Source organism: Salvelinus namaycush, unplaced genomic scaffold, assembly GCF_016432855.1.
Source record: "Salvelinus namaycush isolate Seneca unplaced genomic scaffold, SaNama_1.0 Scaffold514, whole genome shotgun sequence".
Taxonomy (NCBI): Eukaryota; Metazoa; Chordata; class Actinopteri; order Salmoniformes; family Salmonidae; genus Salvelinus; species Salvelinus namaycush.
Window position 1 is genome coordinate 91,389 of NW_024061214.1, and position 19,421 is coordinate 110,809.

Sequence of the window (19,421 nt, forward strand, 5' to 3'; positions counted from 1 at the left end):
ATACAATATAATATCACCTACCAGACCATGTACTAACATTACTATATACAATATAACATCACCTACCAGACCATGTTACAATATCAATACCAGACCATGTTACAACATCACCTACCAGACCATGTTACAACATCACCTACCAGACCATGTTACAATATCACCTACCAGACCATGTATTAACATATTATATACTAAATATCAACTACCGACCATGTATTAACATTACTATATATAATTATAATATCACTACACCAGACCATGTATTAACATTACTAATATAATATAATATCACCTACCAGACCATGTATTAACATTACTATATATAATATAATATCACCTACCAGACCATGTTACAACATCACCTACCAGACCATGTTACAATATCACCTACCAGACCATGTATTAACATTACTATATACAATATAATATCACCTACCAGACCATGTTACAACATCACCTACCAGACCATGTTACAACATCACCTACCAGACCATGTTTAACATCACCTCCAGACATGTATAAATTACTATATATTATAATACACCTACCAGACCATGTTACAATATCACCTACCAGACCATGTATTAACATTACTATATACAATATAATATCACCTACCAGACCATGTTACAACATCACCTACCAGACCATGTATTAACATTACTATATCAATTAACATCACCTGCCAACCAGTTACAATATCAACTACAGACCATGTACTAATTAATATATACAATAAACATTACCTACCAGACCATGTTACAATATCACCTAAAAGACTATGTTACAATATCACTACCAGACCATGTTACAACATCACCTACCAGACCATGTATTACATTACTATATACAATATAACATCACCTGCCAGAACATGTTACAATATCACCTACCAGACCATGTACTAATATACTATATTACAATACAACATTACCTACAGACCATGTTACAATATCACCTAAAAGACATGTTAACTATCACCTACCAGACCATAGTTACAACCTCACCTACCAGACCATGTATTAACATTACTATATACAATATAACTCACCTACCAGACCATGTTACAATATACCTACCAGACCATGTACTAACATTACTATATACAATATAACATCACCTACCAGACCATGTTACAATATCACCTACAGACCCTGTACTAACATTACTATATATAATATAACATCACCTACCAGACCATGTATAACATTACTATATATAATATAATTCACCTACCAGACGATGTACTAACATTACTATATACAATACAACATCACCTACCAGACCATGTTAACAATATCACCTACCAGACCATGTTACAATCACCTACAGACCATGTTATAACATCACTACCAGACCATGTACAACATTACCTACCAGACCATGTACAATATCACCTACCAGACCATGGTATAATATCAACTACAGACCATGTTACAACATCACCTACCAGACCATGTTACAACATCACCTACCAGACCATGTTACAACATCACCTACCAGACCATGTATTACAGTAGTGAGGAAACCCTGCATGTTGTAGTAGACAACTCAGCCCTGCTCTTCCTTTATCTGATGTTAGGTCATGTCTTCCGAACCTACAACTGTATAATCCTAATCCTTATAAAATCATTCAAAGTTGACATAGACTAGTAATAAAGGACTGGAGGGAGGGAATCCCCTCTCTACACTGTCACTCTGAGACACCTGCTGCTGACTGCATGTCATGACAATCTCAACATTCTCTATTTCTCTCTCTCTCTCTCTCTGGCTCCCTTTCCCTCCCTCCATCCCCCTTCCTCTCTTCCTTCCTCTCTTCCTTCCTCTCTTCCTTCCTTCCTTCCTTCCTTCCTTCCTTCCTTCCTTCCTTCCTTCCTTCCTTCCTTCCTTCCTTCCTTCCTTCCTTCCTTCCTTCCTCTTTCTCTCTCTCTCTCTCTCTCTCTCTCTCTCTCTCTCTCTCTATTTCTGACTCTCTCAACCTCTCCCTCTATCCATCCTCCTCCCTCTCTCTCTCTCTCCTTCCTCTCTCTCTATCTCTGACTCTCTCTGACTCTCTCTGACTCTCTCACCCTCTCCCTCTATCCATCCTCCTTCTTCTCTCTCTCTCCCTCTCTCCCTCCATTCTTCTCCATCCCCTATTCTCTCTCTGTCTCCAGGGTGGAGGAGTTGAGTGATCATTTCTCAGAGATGGATCCGGTCAGACAGAGGTGGATCTATACGTTCTTTATGTACCCCTTCCTGTCTGGGGAGAGAGCAGGTACAATTTAACACCTTTATAACATGACATAACTACCAGTGACAGCTCATAACATGTTCATAACAGTTCTTCATGTACCCCTTCCTGTCTGGGGAGAGAGCAGGTACAATTTAACACCTTTATAACATGACATAACTACCAGTGACAGCTCATAACATGTTCATAACAGTTCTTCATGTACCCTTTCCTGTCTGGGGAGAGAGGAGGTACAATTTAACACCTTTATAACCTGACATAACTACCAGTGACAGCTCATAACACGTTCATAACAGTTCTTCATGTACCCCTTCCTGTCCGGGGAGAGAGCAGGTACAATTTAACACCTTTATAACATGACATAACTACCAGTGACAGCTCATAACATGTTCATAACAGTTCTTCATGTACCCTTTCCTGTCTGGGGAGAGAGCAGGTACAATTTAACACCTTTATAACATGACATAATACCATGAAGCTATAACCAGTTCATAACAGTTATTCATGTACCCCTTCCTGTCTGGGGAGAGAGCAGTACAATTTAACATTATAACATGACATAACTACCAGTGACAGCTCATAACATGTTCATAACAGTTCTGGGGAGAGAGCAGGTACAATTTAACACCTTTTACATGGACAACTACCAGTGACAGCTCATAACATGTTCATAACAGTTCTGGGGAGAGAGCAGGTACAATTTAACACCTTTATAACCTGACATAACTACCAGTGACAGCTCATAATATGTTCATAACAGTTCTTTATGTACCCCTTCCTGTCTGGGGAGAGAGCAGGTACAATTTAACACCTTTATAACATGACATAACTACCAGTGACAGCTCATAACATGTTCATAACAGTTCTGGGGAGAGAGCAGGTACAATTTAACACCTTTATAACCTGACATAACTACCAGTGACAGCTCATAACATGTTCATAACAGTTCTTCATGTACCCTTTCCTGTCTGGGGAGAGAGCAGGTACAATTTAACACCTTTATAACATGACATAACTACCAGTGACAGCTCATAACATGTTCATAACAGTTCTGGGGAGAGAGCAGGTACAATTTAACACCTTTATAACCTGACATAACTACCAGTGACAGCTCATAATATGTTCATAACAGTTCTTTATGTACCCCTTCCTGTCCGGTGAGAGAGCAGGTACAACTTAACACCTTAATTACATGACATAACTACCAGTGACAGCTCATAACATGTTCATAACAGTTCTTTAGGTAGCCCTTCCTGTCTGAGCAGCCGGTATAAGGCTCAAACATAACCCAGGGGTGGACAGCATTACTCCTGGAGAGCAATTGGGTGTGCAGGCTTTTGCTCCAGTCCAACACAAACACACCTGGTCCAGCTGATTAGGAGAGGTCCAGACCAACACAAACACACCTGGTCCAGCTGATTAGGAGAGGTCCAACACAAACACACCTGGTCCAGCTGATTAGGAGAGGTCCAGACCAACACAAACACACCTGGTCCAGCTGATTAGGAGAGGTCCAGACCAACACAAACACACCTGGTCCAGCTGATTAGGAGAGGTCCAACACAAACACACCTGGTCCAGCTGATTAGGAGAGGTCCAGTCCAACACAAACACACCTGGTCCAGCTGATTAGGAGAGATCCAACACAAACACACCTGGTTCAGCTGATTAGGAGAGGTCCAGACCAACACAAACACACCTGGTCCAGCTGATTAGGAGAGGTCCAGACCAACACAAACACACCTGGTCCAGCTGATTAGGAGAGGTCCAGACCAACACAAACACACTGACCGAGCTGATTAGGAGAGAGTCCAACACAAAACACACCCTGGTCCAGCTGATTAGGAAGGTCCAAAACAAACTCACTGGTTAGCTGATAGGAGAGTCAGACCAACACAAACACACTGGTCAGCTGATTAGAGAGGTCCAGACCAAACACCTGGTCAGCTGATTAGGAGAGGTCCAACACAAACACTGGTTCAGCTGATTAGGAGAGGTCCAGACCAAAAACACCTGTCACGTTAGAACACCAGTAGCTGATTAGGAGAGGTCCAACACAAACACCACTGGTCAGCTGATTAGGACGAGGTCCATCCAACACAAACACACCTGGTCCATGATTAGGAGAGGTCCAGACCACACAAACACAACCTGGTCCAGCTGATTAGGAGAGGTCCGACCAACACAAACACACCTGGGTCCGCAGATTAGGAGAGGTCCAACACAAACACACACTGGTCAGTGATTAGGAAGGTCACCAACACAAACACACTGGTCCAGCTGATTAGGAGAGGTCCAGCCAACACAAACACACCTGGTTCCAGCCTGATGTAGGAAGAGGTCCAGCGCAACACACACACACCTGGTGTCACTTATTAGGAGAGTCCAGACCAACACAAAACACAGTCCAGCTGATTAGGAGAGGTCCAGACCAACACAAACACACCTGTCCAGCTGATTAGAGAGGTCCAACACAACACACCTGGTCCAGCTGATTAGGAGAGGTCCAACACAACTCAACCTGGTCCAGCTGATTAGGAGAGGTCCAGACCAACACAAACACACCTGGTCCAGCTGATTAGGAGAGGTCCAGACCAAAACACCTGGTCCAGCTGATTAGGAAAGGTCCAACACAAATCACTGGTTCGCTGATAGAGGGTCAGACCAAAACACCTGGTCCAGCTGATTAGGAGAGGTCCAACACAAACACACCTGGTTCAGCTGATTAGGAGAGGTCCAACACAAACACACCTGGTCCAGCTGATTAGGAGAGGTCCAGTCCAACACAAACACACCTGGTCCAGCTGATTAGGAGAGGTCCAGTCCAACACAAACACACCTGGTCCAGCTGATTAGGAGAGGTCCAACACAAACAGGTTAGCGATTAGGAGAGTCCGTCCAACACAAACCACCTGGTCCAGACTGATTGAGGAGGTCCAACACAAACAAACTGGTCAACCTGATTAGGAGAGGTCCAACACAAACCACCTGGTCAGCTGATTAGGAGAGGTCCAACACAAACAACACTGGTCCAGCTGATTAGGGGAGGTCCAACACACAAAACACACCTGGTCCAGTGATTAGGAGAGGTCCAGACAACACAACACACCTGGTCCAGCTGATTAGGGAGAGGTCCAACACAAACACACCTGGGTCCAGCTGATTAGGAGAGGTCCAACACAAACACACCTGGTCCAGCTGATTAGGAGAGGTTCCAACAACAACAAACACACCTGGTCCAGCTGATTAGGAGAGGTCCAGACCAACACAAACACACCTGGTCCAGCTGATTAGGAGAGGTCCAACACAAACACACCTGGTCCAGCTGATTAGGAGAGGTCCAACACAAACACACCTGGTCCAGCTGATTAGGAGAGGTCCAACACAAACACACCTGGTCCAGCTGTATTGGAGAGGCAGACCAACACAAACACCTGGTCCAGCTGATTAGGAGAGGTCCAACACAAACACACCTGGTCCAGCTGATTAGGAGAGGTCCAACACAAACACACCTGGTCCAGCTGATTAGGAGAGGTCCAACACAAACACACCTGGTCCAGCTGATTAGGGGAGGTCCAGACCAACACAAACACACCTGGTCCAGCTGATTAGGAGAGGTCCAGACCAACACACCTGGTCCAGCTGATTAGGAGAGGTCCAACACACACACCTGGTCCAGCTGATTAGGAGAGGTCCAACACAAACACACCTGGTTCAGCTGATTAGGAGAGGTCCAACACAAACACACCTGGTCCAGCTGATTAGGAGAGGTCCAGACCAACACAAACTCACCTGGTCCAGCTGATTAGAAGAACCAGGTGTCCTAGACCAAGAGAAGGGCTGGAAAGGTCATCGACCAACCCAGAAACCCTTTTGACATGACATAACAGTGCCCCCAACAGCTCATAACTCTTCTCTGTGTGCAGGCTGTGTGAGGCCAGGGGAGAACAGTGAGGACTGGCTGATCAGGAACTTTGGCTCGTTTAAAGCCGTCGCTCGTATGAGGGACTTCACAGCCCTCAACATGGTCTTTAGTGGGGTGAGTTACACTACTGAGGAACCGTTGACTCGGCTCACGATCTCTTGCTCTCTAGCTTTATTTATTCTCCTCTATCTACCTTTCCTCCTTCTATCTCTCCTCCCTCTCATCATCATCATACTAAGGGACCTTCGTCTTATAAAGTTGTGATCCATATCTCTATCCTCTCTCGCTCTCTCTGTCTCTCTCTCTCTCTCTCTCTCTCTCTCGCTCTCTCTGTCTCTCTCTCTATCCTCTTTCTTTCTTTCTCCCTCTCTCTGTCTCTCTATCCCCTCTCTCTCTCTCTATACCCCTCTCTCTGTTTCTCTCTCTCTCTCGCTTTCTCCCTCTCTCTCTCCCTCTCTCTGTCTCTCTCTCTCTCTCTATCCCCATCTCTCTCTCTCTCTCTATCCCCCTCTCTCTCTCTCTCTCTCTCGCTCTCTCTGTCTCCTCTCTCTCCTATCCTCTCTCTCTCTCTCTCTCTCTCTCTCTCTCTCTCTCCTCTTCTATCCTCTATCTCTCCTCATTATATATATATTCCTCTCTCTTCCTCTCTCTCTCTATCCCCTCTCTCTCCTCTCTCTCTCTTCTCAATTAAATTCAATTCAAGGGGCTTTATTAGGCATGGGAAACATTGTTAACATTGCCAAGGCATGTGAGGTAGATATAAAAAGTGAAATAAACATACAAAAGAACAGTAAACATTACCATCACGAAGTTTCAAAACAATAAAGAAATTACAAATATTATAATATATTATATACAGTGTTGTAACGATGTAACAATGGTTAAAGACAAAAAGAAAATAAATAAGCATAAATATGGGTTGTATTTACAATGGTGTTTGTTCTTCACTGGTTGCCCTTTTTTGTGGCACAGGTCACAAATCTTGCTGCTGTGATGCACACTGTGGAATTTCCCCAGTAGATATGGGAGTTTATCAAACTTGTTAGTTTTCTAATTTTGGGTCTGTGTAATCTGAGGGAAATATGTGCTCTCTAATATGGTTATACATTGGCAGGAGGTTAGGAAGCAGTTTTCCACCTCATTTGTGGGCAGTGAGCACATAGCCTGTCTTCTCTTGAGAGCCATGTCTGCCTACGCGGCCTTTTCTCAATAGCAAGGCCATACTCACTGAGTCTGTACATAGTCAAAGCTTTCCTTAAGTTTGGGGTCAGTCCACGTACTCTCGTTTAGGGCCAAATAGCATTCTAGTTTGCTCTGTTCTTTTGTTAATTCTTTCCAATGTGTCAAGTAATTATCTTTTTGTTTTCTCATGATTTGGTTGGGTCTAATTGTGTCTAATTGTCTAATTGTGTTGCTGTCCTGGGGCTATCTATTTTCCTCTCTCCCTCTCTCTCTCTCTCTCTCTTTAACATGCTTCAACCAAGTAACACTGTAAGCAATCATAGCAATGAAGTAAAACCAAAAAAGAGAATCCAAAAAGACAGCAAACCAAGACCACTGAAACATACTGGTGGTCTCTCACTGTCTCTCACTGAAACATACTGGTGGTCTCTCTCTGTCTCTCACTGAAACATACTGCTGGTCTCTCACTGTCTCTCACTGAAACATACTGGTGGTCTCTCTCTGTCTCTCACTGAAACATACTGGTGGTCTCTCTCTGTCTCTCACTGAAACATACTGGTGGTCTCTCTCTGTCGCTCACTGAAACATACTGGTGGTCTCTCTCTCTCTCACTGAAACATACTGGTGGTCTCTCTCTGTCTCTCACTGAAACATACTGCTGGTCTCTCTCTGTCTTCTCACTGAAACATACTGGTGGGGGTCTTCACTGTCTCTCACCTGAAACATACTGGTGGTCTCTCACTGTCTCTCACTGAAACATACTGGTGGGTCTCTCACTGTCTCTCACTGAAACATACTGGTGGTCTCTCTCTGTCTCACACTGAAACATACTGGTGGTCTCTCACTGTCTCTCACTGAAACATACTGGTGGTCTCTCTCTGTCACACTGAAACATACTGGGGTCTCCTCACCAGTTCTCTCACTGAAACAATACGGTGGTCTATCTCTGCTACACACTGAACACCTACTGGTGGTCTCTCACTGTCTCTCACTGAAACATACTGGTGGTCTCTCTCTGTCGCTCACTGAAACTCCTGGTGGGTCTAAACTGTATTCTCACTGAAAATATGGTGCCTCTCTGTGTCTTCACTGAAACATACTGGTGGTCTCTCTCTGTCTCTCACTGAAACATACTGGTGGTCTATCCACTGTCTTTCACTGAAACATAATGGTGGTCATCCTCGTCTCCACTGAAACATACATGGGGGTCTCTCTCTGTCTCTCATCGAAAAACATTGGTGGTCTCTCACTGTCGTCACAATGAAACATACCGCTTGTCTCTCTCTCGGTCTCTCACTGAAACATTACTGTGGTCTATCTCTCTGTCACACTGCAACATACTGGTGGTCTCATCTCTCGCCTCACTGAAACATATGGTGGTCCTCTCTGTCTCTACTGAAACATACTGTGGTCTCTCTCTGTACTATCACGGAAACATACGGTGGGTCTCTCTCTCTCACACTGAAACACATACTGGTGCGTCTCTCCACTGTCTCTCACTGAAACATACTGGTGGTCTCTCACTGTCTTCACTGAAAACATACTGCTGGATCTCTCACTGTCTCTCACTGGAAACATACTGCTGGTCTCTCACTGTCTCTCACTGAAACATACTGCTGGTCTCTCTCTCTGTCTCTCACTGAAACATACTGGTGGTCTCTCACTGTCTCTCACTGAAACATACTGGTGGTCTCTCACTGTCTCTCACTGAAACATACTGGTGGTCTCTCACTGTCTCCTTCACTGAACAACATTCTGCGTTCTACTCTCTCTCTCTCTCACTGAAACATATGGTGTCTCTCACTGTCTCTCTACTGAAACATACGCTCGTGTTCTCTCTCTCTCATGAAACATACGGTGGTCTCTCTGCTCTCTCACTGAAACATACTGCTCGGTCTCTCTCTCTCACTGAAAAACATACTGGATGGTCTCTCACTGTCTCTCACTGAAACATACTGCTGGTCTCTCTCTCTGTCTCTCACTGAAACATACTGGTGGTCTCTCTCTGTTCTCACTGAAACAATACTGTGCGTCTCTCACGTCTCACACTAGAAACATACGCTGGTCTTCTTCTGTCTCTTACACTGAAACAACTGCTGGTCATCTCACTCGTCTTCACTGAAACATAATGGTGGGTCTCTCACTGCGTATCATCTGAAACATACTGCCTTGGTCTCTCTCTACTCTCTCTCACTGAAATAACTGGTGGTCGTCTCACTGCTCTCCACTGAAACAACTGCTGGTCTCTCTCTTCTCTCTCACTAGCAAACATACTGGTGGTCTACACGCTCTCATGAAACAACTGCTGGTCTCTCTCTCTTCACTGAAACAATACTGGTTGTTCTCACTGTTCCACTGAAAACATACTGCTGGTATCTTCTCACTAGAAACATACTGGTGGTCTCTCTCTGTCTCTCACTGAAACATACTGGTGGTCTCTCACTGTTCTCACACTGAAACAACCTACCGCTGGTCTCTCTCTGTCTCACACTTGACAACATAGCTGCGGTCTCTTCTCTGTCTCTCACTTGAAACATTACGGTGGTCTCTCTCTATCTTCACTGAAAACTACTGGTGCGTCTCTCTTGTCTCTCACTGAAAAATCTGCTGGTTCTCTCGTCTATCCACTGAAACATATGGTGGTCTCTCTCGGTCCCGCTCACTGAAAACATTACTGGTGGTCTCTCTCTCTCTCTCTCACTGAAAAATACTGGTGGGGTCTCTCTCTGTCTCTTCACTGAAACATACTGTGGCTTCTCTCGGTCTCACACTGAAAAACATACTGGTGGTTCGCCTCTCTGTCTCACAACTGAAACATATGGGGCTCTCCACTGTCTCTCCAATGAAACATACTGGTGGTCTCTCCTGTCTCTCACATGAAAAATATGGTGGTCTCTCTCATCTCTCACTGAAAATACTAGGTGGCTCTCTCTCTCTCAACTGAAACTACTGGTGGTCTCTGCTCTGGTCTCACACTGAACATATCTGGTGGGTTCTCTCTCTGTCTCTCACTGAACATACTGGTGGTTCTCTCTGTCTCTCACTGAAAACATATGGTGGTCTCTCATCGTTCACACTGAAACATACTGATGGTCTCTCTCTGTCTCTCACCTGAACATACTGGTAGTCTCTCTCTCTTGCTCTCACTGAAAATACTGGTGGCTCTCTCTCTGTCCTCACTGAACATACTGGTGGTCTCTCTCTCTCTCTCTCACTGAAACATAGGTGGTCTATCCTGTCTCTCACTGAAACATACGGTTGGTCTCTCATCTGTCCACACGAAACATATGGGTGGTCTCTCTCTGTCTCACACTGAAACATACTGGTGGTCTCTCTCTGTCTCTCACTGAAACATACTGGTGGTCTCTCACTGTCTCTCACTGAAACATACTGCTGGTGTCTCTGTCTCTCACTGAAACATACTGGTGGTCTCTCACTGTCTCTCACTGAAACATACTGGTGGTCTCTCTCTGGCTAACAACTGAAACATATGTGGTCTTCATCTGTCTCTCACTGAAAACTAATTGGTGGCTCTCTCTGTCTATCATGAAAATACTGGCTGGGTCTCTCTCTGTCACACGAAACATATGCTGGTCTCTCTCTGTCTTCCTGAAACATACTGGTGGTCTCTCTCTCTGCTCTAACTCCCGAAACATACTGGTGGTCTCTCTCTGTCTCTCACTGAAACATACTGGTGGTCTCTCTCTCTCTCACTGAAACATACTGGTGGTCTCTCTCTGTCTCTCACTGAAACATACTGCTGGTGTCTCTCTCTGTCTCACACTGAAACATACTGGTGGTCTCTCAACTGTCTCTCACTGCAAAACATATGTGGTCTCTCACTGTCTTCACCTGAAACATATGGTGCGTCTTCTCTGTCTTCACGGAAACATACTGCTGAGTCTCTCTCTACTCCTCACTAAAAACATACTGTTGTCTCTCACTGTCTCTATCTCACTTGAAACATACTGGTGGTCTCTCTCCTCTCTCACTGAAAAACATATGCGGTCTCTCTCTGTCTCTCAACTGAAAATTACTGGTGGCTCTCTCTCTCTTCACTGAAACATACTGGTGGTCTCTCATGTCTCTCACTGAAACATACTGTGGTTCTCTCGATCTCTCATGAAACAATACTGTCTGGCTCTCTCAAGTCTCTCACTGAAACATAACTGGTGGTCTCCACTGTCTATCACTGAAACATTACTGGTGTCTCTCACGGCTCCATTGAAACATACTGCTGTCTCTCTCTCTCTTCTCTCATCTCACTGAATAACATACGGTGGTCTCTCACTGTCTCTTACTGTCATGAAAACATACTGGTGGTTTCTCTCTCTCACTGAAACATACTGGTGTCTCTCTCTGTCTCTCATGAAACATATGTGGTCTCTCTCTGTCTCTCACTGAAACATAACTGGTTCAGGTCTCTCTCTGTCTCTCAACTGAAACATACTGGGTGGTCTCTCTCTGTCAACAGCGAAACATACTTGCGGTCTCTCTCTGTCTCCACTGAAACATCTGGTGGTTCTCATCTCTCGTCTCTCGCTGAAAACATACTGGTGGTCTCTCTCTTCCCTAACACTGTCTATTCTGACTCACTGAAACAATACTGGTTCTGCGTACTACTACGTGTCTCTCTCTCTCTCACTGAAACATACTGGTGGTCTCTCTCTGTCTCTCACTGAAACATACTGGTGGTCTCTCTCTGTCTCACACTGAAACATACTGCTGGTCTCTCTCTCTGTCTCTCACTGAAACATACTGGTGGTCTCTCTCTGTCTCACTGAAACATACTGGTGGTCTCTCTCTCTGTCTCTCACTGAAACATACTGCTGGTCTCTCTCTCTGTCTCACACTGAAACATACTGGTGGTCTCTCTCTGTCTCTCACGAAACATACTGCTGGTCTCTCTCTCTGTCCTCACTGAAACATACCTGGTGGTCTCTCCTCTCTCTCACTGAAATACCGTGGCTCTCTCTCACTGTCTCTCACTGAAACATATGGTGGTCCTCTCTCTGTCTCTCACTGAAACATACTGGTGGTCTCTCTCTGTCTCTCACTGAAACATACTGCTGGTCTCTCTCTCTGTCTCTCACTGAAACATACTGGTGGTCTCTCTCTGTCTCACTGAAACATACTGGTGGTCTCTCTCTGTCTCTCACTGAAACATACTGGTGGTCTCTCACTGTCTCTCACTGAAACATACTGCTGGTCTCTCTCTCTGTCTCTCACTGAAACATACTGGTGGTCTCTCTCTGTCTCTCACTGAAACATACTGGTGGTCTCTCTCTGTCACACTGAAACATACTGGTCTGTGTCTCCATAGCTGGAGGTGCTCCACCTGTTAACTCCGGAGCAGAAGGCAGAGCTGTTGTTGCATCCGGAGGTGGAGGGACTGGAGAATGGAACCCTGAGTCTGGTGTTCCACACCTACGATGACAGAGGCACACCACTTGGAGAACCTCACTGGACACCCAACCTGGGAGCCCCCCGCCCCCCCTCTCCTACACCCCGCGTACCCACCCAGGACCCACGTCGGGACGGACAATAACTACCCGAACCCCCCTCACAGCCAGGAGAGCCATTCGAGAGGTAAGTCTTGTGTTCCAAACTGGGACCATTCCTACCATGGCCATAGCGGCTTGGTCAACAGTAGTGCACTATATAGGCCTATAGGATCTGGTCTAAAGTAGTGTTCTACATAGGCCAATAGGATCTGGTCTAAAGTAGTGTTCTACATAGGGCTATAGGCCTCTGGTCTAAAGTACTGTTCTACATAGGGCTATAGGCCTCTGGTCTAAAGTAGTGTTCTACATAGGCCTATAGGCTCTGGTCTAAAGTAGTGTTCTACATAGGGCTATAGGGCTCTGGTCTAAAGTAGTGTTCTACATAGGGCTATAGGGCTCTGGTCTAAAGTAGTGTTCTACATAGGCCTATAGGCTCTGTCTTACCAGTAGTGTCTACATAGGCCGATAGGCCTTGGTGCAAAGTAGTGTTCTATCATAGGGTATAGGCCTCTGTCTACAGTAGTGTTCTACATAGGGCATAGGGCTCTGGTCTAAAGTTAGTGTTCTACAATAGGCATATAGGAGCTCTGGGCTACAGTAAGTGTTCTACATAGGTATAGCTCGTCTAAGTGGTTACTGCAGGCTTGTTTAAAGTAGTGTTATACATAGGGGCTATAGGCCTCTGGTCTAACGTAGTGTTCTACATAGGGTAGGCTAGGTCACGGTCAATCAGTAGTGTTCTACATCAAGGGCTATAGGGCTCTGGTACTACAGTAGTGTTCTACATGGGCTATAGGGCTCTGGTCTACAGTAGTGTTCTACATAGGGCTATAGGGCTCTGGTCAACAGTAGTGTTCTACATAGGGCTATAGGGCTCTGGTCTAAAGTAGTGTTCTACATAGGCCTATAGGGCTCTGGTCTAAAGTAGTGTTCTACATAGGCCTATAGGGCTCTGGTCAACAGTAGTGTCTGCTTGCATAGGCCATAGGCTCTGTCAAAGTAGGTATAGGTATAGCAGTCTACATTATTAGGGCTATAGGGCTTGGTCTACGTAGTGTTTACTATAGTTTTCTGTTTTCTTTTTTTTTTTTTTTTATTTTTTTTTTTTTTTTTTTTTTTTTTTTTTTTTTTTTTTTTTTTTTTTTTTTTTTTTTGTTTTTATTTTTATCTATGTTTCTTTTTTTATTTTTTTTTTATTTGGTCTTTTGGTCAACAGTAGTGTTCTACATAGGGCTATGGCTTGGTCTAAAGTAGTGTTCTACATAGGCTATGAGGGCTTGGTCTAAAGTAGTGTGTCATACCATGGGCTAAGGGCCCTTAGGTCAACAGTAGTGTTCATACATAGGGCATATAGGGCTCTGCTGTCAAGTAGTGTTTACATGGCCTAAGTAGGCTTTGTCTAAAGTAGTGTTCTACATAGGGCTATAGGGCTCTGGTCAACAGTAGTGTTCTACATAGGGCTATAGGGCTCTGGTCTAAATTAGTTGTTTAAATAGGCGCTATAGGGCCTGGTCAACAGGGAGGGTTTACTTTACATAGGGCTATAGGGCTCTGGTCAACAGTAGGGCACTATATAGGGGATAGGGTGCCATTGGCCATAGGGCCCTGGTCAAAAGTAGTGCACTATAAAGGGAATAGTATGCCATTTGAGATGCAGCCCAGAGTAGAGCATTAATAAACCATAATCAAACAGAAGTGATATGTCAGTAGGTAGAGGAAATGACAATTGTCTGATTCTGTCCAATCCCAGGTGGTGAACGGGTTCATGGGGGTCTTCAGGCCTTTCGGAAGCTTCGTCAAGGACTTTGTGTCGCTCACGCACCAAGTAAACACGCACACACACATACACACACACACACACACACATACACACACACACACACACACACACACACAACAACAACACACACCCACACCACAACACACACATACACACAACACACACTTTCTTTACCATTCCTCACTGCTTCTATGAGGTCTGTACATTCCTCACTCTTAGTTACCATCCTAACTGCATTCTATTGAGAGTCCTGTAGTTACCATCTCTGCTAATTTAGTCCTCTTAACCATGCTGCCTTCTATTGAGGTCCTGTCTTTACCATTCCTCACTGCCTTCTATTGAGGTCCTGTCTTTACCATTCCTCACTGCCTTCTATTGAGGTCCTGTCTTTACCATTCCTCACTACCTTCTATTGAGGTCCTGTCTTTACCATTCCTCACTGCCTTCTATTGACTCTGTCTTTACCATTCCTCACGTCTTCTATGATGCTCAGTCTTTACACCATTCCTCACTGCCTTATATTGGGTACGTTTTACCATTCATCACTCACTCTATTGAGGTCCTGTCTTACCATTCTCACTACGCTTCTATTGAGCGTCTGTCTTTACCATTCCCACTGCCTTCTAGTGAAGGTCCTTCTTTACCACCTCACTGCCTCTATGAGGTCCTGTCTTTACCATTCCTCACTGCCTTCTATTGAGGTCCTGTCTTACCACTACTGGCCCATTACCTGCTGTACCTTTATTACCCTGTATTTACACATGCTGCTTTTGACCCTAATTCAATCCTCACTGCCTCTATTGCAGTCCTGTCTTTACCATCCCACTACCTTCTATGAGGTCCTGATTACACTCATCCTTCTATGGGCTATCTAGCCTTCTATGAGGTCCTGTCTTACCATTCCTCACACCTTCTGATTGAGGTCTGTCTTTACCATTTCCTCCTGCCTTCTATTGAGGTCTGTCTTACCTCCTCATACTTATATTGAGGTCCTGTCTTACATCCTCACTGCTTTGATGAGGTCCTGTCTTTACCATCCTCACGCCTTCTATGATCCTGTTTCATCCTCACTACCTATATAACTGTCTTCCTTCCAATCCCTTCTATTGAGGTCCTGTCTTACCATTCACACTGCCTTATATTGAGGTCGTATTTACCATCCTCACACTTCATGAGGTCCTGTCCTACCTTCCTCACAGGACTACTCTGTTCATACCATAACTACTATAGACTAACAGGACTTACTCTGGTCATACCATAAACTACTATAGACTAACAGGACTACTCTGGTTCATACCATAACTACTATAGACTAACAGGACTACTCTGGTTCATACCATAACTACTATAGACTAACAGGACTACTCTGGTTCATACCATAACTACTATAGACTAACAGGACTACTCTGGTCATACCATAACTACTATAGACTAACAGGACTACTCTGGTTCATACCATAACTACTATAGACTAACAGGACTACTCTGGTCATACGGTACGTATCTATCAGAACTAACTACTCTGTCTTACACTATTAGCTATAGTACTATAGACTACAGTACTACTCCAGTCTTACAGTATTAGCTATAGAAGTACTATAGACTACAGTACTACTCCAGTCATACAGTATTAGCTATAGAAGTACTATAGACTACAGTACTACTCTAGTCATACAGTATTAGCTATAGTACTATAGACTCCAGTACTACTCCAGTCTTACAGTATTAGCTATAGAAGTACTATAGACTACAGTACTACTCTAGTCATACAGTGTTAGCTATGGAAGTACTATAGACTACAGTACTACTCTAGTCATACAGTGTTAGCTATAGTACTATAGACTACAGTACTACTCTAGTCATACAGTGTTAGCTATAGTACTATAGACTACAGTACTACTCTAGTCATACAGTGTTAGCTATAGTACTATAGACTACAGTACTACTCTAGTCATACAGTATTAGTGCACAGAAGTAATATAGACTACAGTACTAGTCTAGTCATACAGTATTAGCTATAGAAGTACTATAGACTACAGTACTACTCCAGTCATACAGTATTAGCTATAGAAGTACTATAGACTACAGTACTACTCTAGTCATACAGTATTAGCTATAGTACTATAGACTCCAGTACTACTCCAGTCTTACAGTATTAGCTATAGAAGTACTATAGACTACAGTACTACTCTAGTCATACAGTGTTAGCTATGGAAGTACTATAGACTACAGTACTACTCTAGTCATACAGTGTTAGCTATAGTACTATAGACTACAGTACTACTCTAGTCATACAGTGTTAGCTATAGTACTATAGACTACAGTACTACTCTAGTCATACAGTATTAGCTATAGTACTATAGACTACAGTACTACTCTAGTCATACAGTATTAGCTATAGTACTATAGACTACAGTACTAGTCTAGTCATACAGTATTAGCTATAGAAGTACTATAGACTACAATACTACTCTAGTCATCAGTATCTATCAGAACTAACTGTTAACTAAAACCACTCCTAGTTCCCTTTCAATGTAGTCAAGTTTGTTTGTCAGAAGTTAAGTGACCGTGTCCTTTTTAATGAACCAAGGCTTTTCTGAAAATGACATGACTGTCAGTTATGTGTCTTTCATGTTTTAATTGATTTAAAAAAATGTACTACCGTGTACTATGAACTTGTCTTGGTGTTAACGGCCCTGTCCCATGTCTGTCTCTGTGTAGGTTGATGGAAGGTCTGAAAGGAGGTGAGGAACTGACAGTAGACCAGCTCAGTGTACAACTGAAGACTCTGGCTAAGAAGACCAGCAACACAAAATACAGAGATGTTATGAAGATTATACGACTGGCCCTCAGCGGACTACAGGTAGGAGAGAGACTGGCCCTCAGACTACAGGTAGGAGAAAGACTGGCCCTCAGACTACAGGTAGGAGAGAGACTAGCCCTCAGACTACAGGTAGGAGAGAGGCAGGCGGAACGGAGAGAGACTGGCCCTCAGACTACAGGTAGGAGAGAGACTGGCCCTCAGACTGCAGGTAGGAGAGAGACTGGCCCTCAGACTGCAGGTAGGAGAGAGACTGGCCCTCAGACTACAGGTAGGAGAGAGACTGGCCCTCAGACTGCAGGTAGGAGAGAGACTGGCCCTCAGACTGCAGGTAGGAGAGAGACTGGCCCTCAGACTACAGGTAGGAGAGAGACTGGCCCTCAGACTACAGGTAGGAGAGAGACTGGCCCTCAGACTACAGGTAGGAGAGAGACTGGCCCTCAGACTGCAGGTAGGAGAGAGACTGGCCCTCAGACTACAGGTAGGAGAGAGACTGGCCCTCAGACTGCAGGTAGGAGAGAGACTGGCCCTCAGACTACAGGTAGGAGAGAGACTGGCCCTCAGACTGCAGGTAGGAGAGAGACTGGCCCTCAGACTACAGGTAGGAGAGAGACTGGCCCTCAGACTACAGGTAGGAGAGAGACTGGCCCTCAGACTACAGGTAGGAGAGAGAAAGGGGGAACGGAGAGAGACGGCGAAAAAGAAAGTACCACAATGACAATGTGGATTAAAAAAAGAGAAGTTGTGTTTGATTGCTGTCCTGTCAAATGATTGCAACATGATTGTCACAGCTCTTGAAAAATGTTTCTTCCTCCTCCCTCCATCTCTCTCTCTCTCTCTGTCTGTCTGTCTGTCTGTCTGTCTGTCTGTCTGTCTGTCTGTCTGTCTGTCTGTCTGTCTGTCTGTCTGTCTGTCTGTCTGTCTGCAGCAAGGCCCCAGTGTAGCAGAGATGATGGTATCGTTGGGACCCAGTGAGATCACACATCGCTTCAACAGAGTTCTGCAGCACTGAACATTGTAGTTGCATACCACATGGCACCCTATTCCCTATATAGTGCACTACTTTTGTCCAGGGCCCTATAGTGCAAAAGCAGTGCATTATTATACAGATGAGTCACAAAGGGCACCCTATTCCCTCTCGCAGGAACACCTGAAGACTAGGTTGTAATAATGTGTTACCAATTCGAAGAGAAAACAGACTGAAACCGGGAGGGACTACTTGAACTTGTCCAATAAGAAACGTCCATTTTCATATTCCGCCGCAAAAACGTTTTGCTACGTTGTGCCATAATGAATATGACCCTGGTTCATTATTCTAACTGGTTACCTGATTGTAACACAGCAACACTGAGGACTGGTTTTCTGATCCTAACAATATTCCTGGACTGTATATGATCTCAATCACACTTGACTTGTAATGGACAGTCAGTCGATCTGGAAATTTTTGCAATAAAACAAGTTTCTACTAATTATCAATGCTCTATGTCTTCAGTGGGAACTCTAAATGTATTCAACATTACATTGATTATGGTTGATTGTCCATTTTGGGGCGGCAGGTAGCCTAGTGGTTAGAGTGTAGAGGCGGCAGGTAGCCTAGTGGTTAGAGCGTTGGGCCAGTAACTGAAAGGTTGCTAGATCGAATCCCTGAGCTGACAAGGTAAAAAATCTGTCGTTCTGCCCCTGAACAAGGCAGTTAACCCACTGTTCCTCGGTAGGCCGTCATTGTAAATAAGAATTTGTTCTTAACTGACTTGCCTAGTTAAATAAAGGTTACAAATGAATTTAGAAAAAGATGTAATGTCAGGTAATAAGTTGTAGTAAGTTGGTTGGCCCTCTTTGACGTCACATTGCTGTTTTCATTTATAAAGCCCTTTTTACAAAAAGTCTCACCGTACCTAACCTGTTTACCACACCCGGTCTCCGGGATGGTTAACTCTGGAAACTCCTTTGGTCTCTACTGAGTTAGTAGGTACATC

The 19,421-nt window shown here is 44.3% G+C and overlaps 1 long non-coding RNA gene across 1 annotated transcript; it reads left to right on the forward strand.

Annotated features, from left to right (window-relative positions):
- The first annotated feature begins 16,099 nt into the window (after positions 1-16,099).
- LOC120041710 lies at positions 16,100-18,905 on the forward strand. The gene is made up of 3 exons (XR_005475923.1): positions 16,100-16,120; positions 17,346-17,487; positions 18,374-18,905. It is a non-coding gene; the product is annotated as an uncharacterized LOC120041710 (long non-coding RNA).
- The last annotated feature ends 516 nt before the right edge of the window (positions 18,906-19,421 follow it).